The sequence below is a fragment of the Lontra canadensis genome, unplaced genomic scaffold (genome assembly GCF_010015895.1).
Source record: "Lontra canadensis isolate GAN:19392208 unplaced genomic scaffold, GSC_riverotter_1.0 scaffold569, whole genome shotgun sequence".
In the NCBI taxonomy this organism is placed as follows: Eukaryota; Metazoa; Chordata; class Mammalia; order Carnivora; family Mustelidae; genus Lontra; species Lontra canadensis.
Genome location: NW_022631556.1, coordinates 19,107 through 25,549, shown reverse-complemented (window position 1 = coordinate 25,549; position 6,443 = coordinate 19,107). Strand labels below are relative to the sequence as shown.

The following is a 6,443-nucleotide window of genomic DNA, read 5'->3' as shown; positions in this document are numbered from 1 at the left end:
TCCCCGAGCTGATGTGATTTACAACAGACGCTGGGGACCGGCCGAGCCTGCTGGAGGGCTCCCCCGACAGCGCCGGGCTTCACCGTGAGCCCCAAGCGTGGGGCTGGGCCGCCGAGCGGAGGAGCCGCGCTCGCCCTCGCTCTGGAGGAGGAGGAGCCGGGCGGAGGGGGAGGGGAGGAGCCGGGCGGAGGGGGAGGGGAGGAGGCGGGCGGAGGGGGGGGGGAGGTGCCATGCGCAGGGGGAGGGGAGGAGCCGGGCGGAGGGGAGGGGAGGAGACGGGCGGAGGGGGAGGGGAGGAGCCGGGCGCAGGGGGAGGGGAGGAGCCGGGCGGAGGGGGAGGGAGGAGCCGGGCGGAGGGGAGGGGAGGATCGCGGCGGCGCCGCCAGCCTCTGCCCGGGGAAACGCCGGGCAGGAAGCGTCCCCAGCCCCGCCCAACTGCCAAACCCCAGCCCGGCCGCGGTGCTCCCAGGACACGTGTCTGCTGGATCGCCCCGGCCCGGCCGGGGACTTCCCGAAACCCCCGCCTCGCGCTGCCCGAAAACGCGGTGAGTCAGGGCGGAGGAGAGGAAGCCCCGCGAGCCCGACGCGGGCGGCCGCAGCCGCAGCGCGGGGATCCCGGGCGCCGCGTCCGCAACTTCATTCCCGCGCCCAGACCGCCCTCCGGAACCGGGAAACCCAGACGGCCCGGCGAGGATGCGAATCGGCTGCACTTTGTCGCCGGGAATCGCTACGAATGCCGCAACGGGGGGGGGGGGGGGGGGCGGCTAGGTGGGACGAGCCGGGGCTCCCGGCGTGGGAGTCGCGACCCACCCCTGCCATCCCACCCCCGCCCCACAACACCCCGCAGGCGGCGCCCAGCCCTGGGCCACCGCTCCTGAAGGCGCGAGATAACAGGGAAGGGCGGGACGGGGGAGGAGAGGAGGGGAAAGAGGGGAGGAACTTTTTCGGAGAAAGGTTGGGTTTGAGTTTTTTGTTGTTACTATTTTCCACTTACTTGTCCATCAGCTGAAGTCCTGACCTCTACAGGGCGGCTGCTATCAGAGTGACAGCAGAACCATCACGAGTCGGGTTCACTTTTCAACTACTGGGCGACGCCAATGCCCAGAGCAACCCCCCCCCCCCCAAAAAAAAATAAGTTTCTTAAAAAAAAAAAAAAGAAAAGAAAAGATAAAGGAAGAAAGAAAAAGGGAAAATGCAGAATCAAAAAACAAAACAAAAACTGATTTGCTTCAATGAAAATGAAATTTGAGCTCTGAGACTGGCCCCTGGGCTCGGCGGTCCTTCCCACGTCACCTTCTCACCTCGCCCTCCCAAACCGCGTGTGCAGGGGCGAGAAGGTGCTGCGAGCCGGGCACGGGCTGCGGGAGAGGGGCAGGGACGGGGGCTTCCGACCATCTCTGCCCGCGGCGGCTTTCCCTGGGCTCCTCGAGCACCACCGGTTCCTGAGGTTCGCGCGGAGAATGCTTGGGCGCCCGGGAGCACCGCAGGGGCAGTCGTGGCGAGCGAGAGGAGCAGCGGGAGCGGGACAAAGAGGCAGCCAGAGGGCGACTCCGCGGCTCGCGCAGAGGTGGGGGCGGGAGGAGCCGGAGGGAGGAGGAGGCGGGAGGAGCGGGTCGGAGCGGGTCGGAGCGGCTCCTGCTGCTCTGCGTGCGGCGGTCAGCTGGCGCCGGAGACCGCCCGGCGCTAATAAGGCGGCCGGAGCCCCCCGGGCGGCCCCTCCCGCCGCGGCGCCCACCGCGCCCTCCGGGATGGCCCCGGCTGGCGCGGCCGGCGCGGGAGGACGGCGGGGAGTGGGGAGGAGCGGACGATCCCGCGGGCTACCGGGGGGGGGGGGGGGTCGGGCTTTAAAACCGCTTAGGGGGGGACTCGGGTGGCTGGGGGCCCCCGCCCCGAGGTCCTCTCCTGCCCCCGCCAGACGGGCTTAGGGGAGGGGGGCGCTCCGGGGAAGCCACGGGTCCCTCCTGGCGGGACCCGCGTTGAGTTAATTATAGGAAGGGGGAGGGTCCACGGGCCTCCCCTGGACTTTAGGACATTCGCCTCCTTCCACCTCCAGCATCCTTCCAGCCCGGGAAGAGACCCTCGGAGGGAGCCCCAGGAACCTGAGGGGCCCCCCAGACGCCCACCACGTTTTGTGGGGTGGTCCCTGCCCGCTTCCAGTTCTTGGGTACGCTTCCCTCGTTTGTGTTACTCTGGAAAGATACCACGTCTGTTCTTGACTCGCCCCGATGCTTCCGTTTATCACTGGAGCACACAGGCCTCAGCGTCTCTTCCTCCCTCCAAGATGAAGTTATCAAATGACTTCTGCCCCCTGGGGCTGAAGCTTCCTGGGGGGGGAGGACACCAACCTGGGTTTCCAGAGCCCTGAAGATGCGAAGACACTTTGCAGGAATCCAAGCCCAGGTCACTTCCTGAGGGAGACAGAGGCTGGGAGCAGAGGGCTGGAAAGGAAAGTATTTCCACCCTCCTCTGACCAGTTTCGGGTCCTCCCTCCCCAGAGCAGGCCATGAAAGGGGGGCGATCAGGCACAACTTCTGATCTAATCCTCAGAGCTTCAGCTGGAGTCTTGAGAAGGTCCACCTAGGATAAAATGTGTAGAAGATAGTATTTTGCAAAGGGATTCTTCGGTAAATCATAGTTCCTTTTCTTCTTTTAAAAATGGCGCGGAGTCTGGAGGTTTCTTAATCTTTGGTTCATTATTTAAGGGTTGCCTCTTTAACTTACACCTAGCAAGATTCTGTGGTCACCGGTGTGTGATCTGCTAAGTCTTCTCAAAATCATGTGTACGGGACGCTTATATGTACAATCGAGAAACCAGATAGTGGAATGGCCAGATAACCTAAAGACCCCCAACAGGGTAGAGGTTAGTTTGGGGTGGAATTGTAATTAGACCCCAACCCTGAAATCTGCTAAGTTACTTTTTCCCTTCAGCATGTTTGTAACCAGTCGTTGACTTTCTATCGGGGAGTGATCTGCTGAATTTTATACCCAGTTTTCTTATTCATTAAAAAAAATAATAATAATGATCCCTGGGATGCTTGGGTGGCTCAGGTCAGAATCCCGGGGCCCTCTGGTGAGTCCTGCATTGCTCCTTGCTAAGTGCAGCCTGCATCTTCCTCTGCCTTTCTCTCTCTCTCTCTGACAAATAAATGAAATCTTAAAAAAAAAAAAAAGAACAAAAGAAAGAATCCTCATGTTCTATGAGTAAAACCTACATCAATTTACACTGACAAGTAAAAGAATATGGAAGTACAAGTCAGAAAGCCTGGGTTCTAGGCCCAGCTTGGTCTGTTTGAACTTGACAAGCCACCAAACTATTTTGGTTTTCCCCCATGAGCTATTTCAGCTCTAAAAATTCTGATTTGAAGTAATAACAAATACTGTCTTTAGCCATGGCATTACACTAGTCCTTTCTGTGTTAAATTTTACAAAGTTCCGTCATTTTTCATCACAAATGGTGCAACAAGCAATTCATATGACTTTCACGAGAACAGTGGCTTTGGACATTTGGGTCCATGACCACAGAGAGAAATGTACTTTGCATTGTGACCCAGTAAAAATTTCATGATTCAGTACGTGCTACACGCAACAATTCTGATATTTTCTATCTTAATTGTTTTCTGGGTCCCCCCCTCCAGTACTGGTCAGAATCGACTTCTATGCTTTCATGACCCAGTGAGTCATGACCCTCATTGTGACAAACATAGATTTGAGCGCTTATAAGAAGCTTTATATTTCTGGATTTTAAATGAGTTGAGTTCAGATTAATAAGGCTTTCTGTATAATCTAAGACAAAGTTTCTCAAAGTATGTCCTGGAATGTTAAATGTTTCTCGCACACACACACACTTCTTTGACAGTGACTAAAGTTTGTGAAGTACTCAGATAAACAACATGAAATGGATTTCTTTATTTCAGAACTTCACAGGGACTTTGATATCCTAAGCGCCCTGAGAGTCTTCCAGAGGGAGATAACGTACACTATGGTCCTCATACTGATTTGACCATGGAATGCTTTTTTCTTGGGCCTTATCTACTGAAGAACACACTACCTGGGGGAAATGCCTTCGCAAAGACCAATTATTAAGGTAAAATGAACTCTGAATCCGATAGGTAAGATTCACATGCAGATTCAGCTTGAGTTTCCCCATCTAAAATTAGTTTAATAATACTGCTTTTGCAAAATGTTCATGAAAATTAACAGAACCTTGCATGTCAACTGTTTAGCACATGGTCTAAAACATAACAAGGACCTAAATGAAGATTTTTTGTTTTTTTTACTTGAAACTGTATGGCGAATGTAGAGATGACTCAATGGGAATGAAATATGGCGAGTTCGAAGAAAAGTAGGAAAATGTAAAGAGCTAAAATGTGATGAACTTTTAATTTTACCAGACATAATGCAGGGAATCAAAAGCAAAGCAGTCATTATGTTCCTTTCACAAACTGCCCCCTACATGCCTGCTTTGAGATAAATCCCTGCCTTCCCCCCATGTTTCTTTGTCTCTGGCTCACATTGTTTCCCACACTCATGTCCATGCACTAGCTCAAATACCAAGCCAATGTTTGTAGTAGGTTTTCTTCCAAAATATGTTTGAAATGGAGAAATAATTTCAAAAGTGGCCACACATATGTAGTCTCCCTGATTGTGAAATCAGTTCCTTTAAGACTTAAGTTTCATGAAATCAGTCGGTGTGTGGACATTTTAAAAATCTGTGCATCCTCATTGGCAACAATTAACTGGGCAAGAGTGTGTGTGTGTGTGTGTGTGTGTGTGTGTGTGTTTTCCATTTGAGGCTACCTGGTCAATGTTTTGCACCTTATCATAATTTGACAGTATTTTCATACCCCATGCGTATTGTGTTCTAAACATATAAACAAATTTTTGTCATTTCTTACAGCAAAAAAAAAAATCATTTATAATTTGTTGTTGCTCTGCTATTTACCTTTCCCATGCCTTTTTTTTTAATAAGAATTGTTTTTAGAATAATTTAAGATTCACAGCAGAGCAGAGGGGGAGATGGAGATTTCTCATATGCAATAGAACCTCCACTAATATCCCCACCTCCAAACTGTAACAAAAGAGTGGTACATTAGTTAGAACAGCTGTGGGGTCCTGCCACCAGCCTCATGGCAGTGACCCATCCCGTCCTGTCCCCGTCCCTATAGATAGGTGGTCTTCCTGGAAATGTTCCTGCAGACGGCAGAGAAGCACTTCATGGTGGGACACAGGTTCAACCTACTATGTCCTCACAGACCAGCCAGTAGCCATGCCACGTGTGTCCCCCTGGAAGGACCACACACTTGTGTGCCCTGCAACCCCCAGACTCTCACGCCCCCCACTTCGTGTCAATCCTGAAAGTTAACGCTATCACCACCCCACCTTCCAGAGACTCCGAGGGGCCAGGTCACTTGCCTGTAGTCATGCCCGCTGCACTCACGGGTCACCTCAAGGATCCCTTAGCCTGTGCTGGCAGGATGTGTCCATGCAGCCCATGGAGATTATCAGGAACTTCTCGCAGCAGTGCTTCCTCTACGAGGTGGACTACCTGGTGTGTGTGAACATGGCCATGAAGTTCAGCTACCAGGTGGGCATGGAGTTCCTGTCCCCCCTCTTGGCAAACTGCACCCTGGTTTCTTCAGGGTAGCCCACGATTCCTTTACCTAGGAGCACTGGCCGCATTCCCGGGCCTACATTCCCAGATACGAGGGTGATTTCTACTACACAGGAGGCTTTTTGGGGGGTTGGTGGTTGAGGTTCTCCAGCTGACCTCTGCCTATCACCAGGTGATGGTGGTCTATCAGGCCACTGGGGTTGAGGACGTGTGGCACGATGAGAGCTACGTGAACAGGTACCTGCTGGAACATAAGCCCACCAAGGTGCTGTCCCCGGAGCACCTGTGGGACCTGCAGTGGCTGGGTCGGCCCCAGGTCATGAAGAAGCTGAGATTCATGGCTGTGCCTAATAATCACCAGGACATCCAGGACTCGTGAGGGGCTGCACCTGCTTCCAGCTGGGGACCGCCCTGGGCAGAGCTGTCAGAGCATGTTCCCTCCCCTGTCCCTTCTGGAGAAACTCTGGAGCACTGCCCACTCAGCCACATCCAGAACTCCCCCACGCCTGTGCAGAGGAGACCTGCCTGGATGCCCAAGGGCCTTTCTTTGTGGTCACTCCATTTTGATCACTTCTGGGTCATTCGAGGCTGTGAAGGGCTCCAACTTCATGTTAGGCGTTTTTCTGTGTCCGTGATGGGCAAATATTTTTATTTTTTTTAAGATTTATTTCTTTATTTGGCAGAGAGAAAGAATATAAGCAGGGGGTTGGCAGTAGTGGGAGAAGCAGGCTCCCTCCTCAGGGAGCTCAATGCAGGACTCGATCCCGACACCCTGGGATCCTGACCTGAGCTGAAGGCAGACGCTTCAACAACAGAGCCCCCCAGGTGCTCC

General features: G+C 53.5%; 1 pseudogene; it reads left to right on the top strand.

Annotated features, from left to right (window-relative positions):
* The first annotated feature begins 4,558 nt into the window (after positions 1 to 4,558).
* Positions 4,559 to 5,990, top strand: LOC116863121 (annotated as a pseudogene).
* Positions 5,991 to 6,443: the final 453 nt, after the last annotated feature.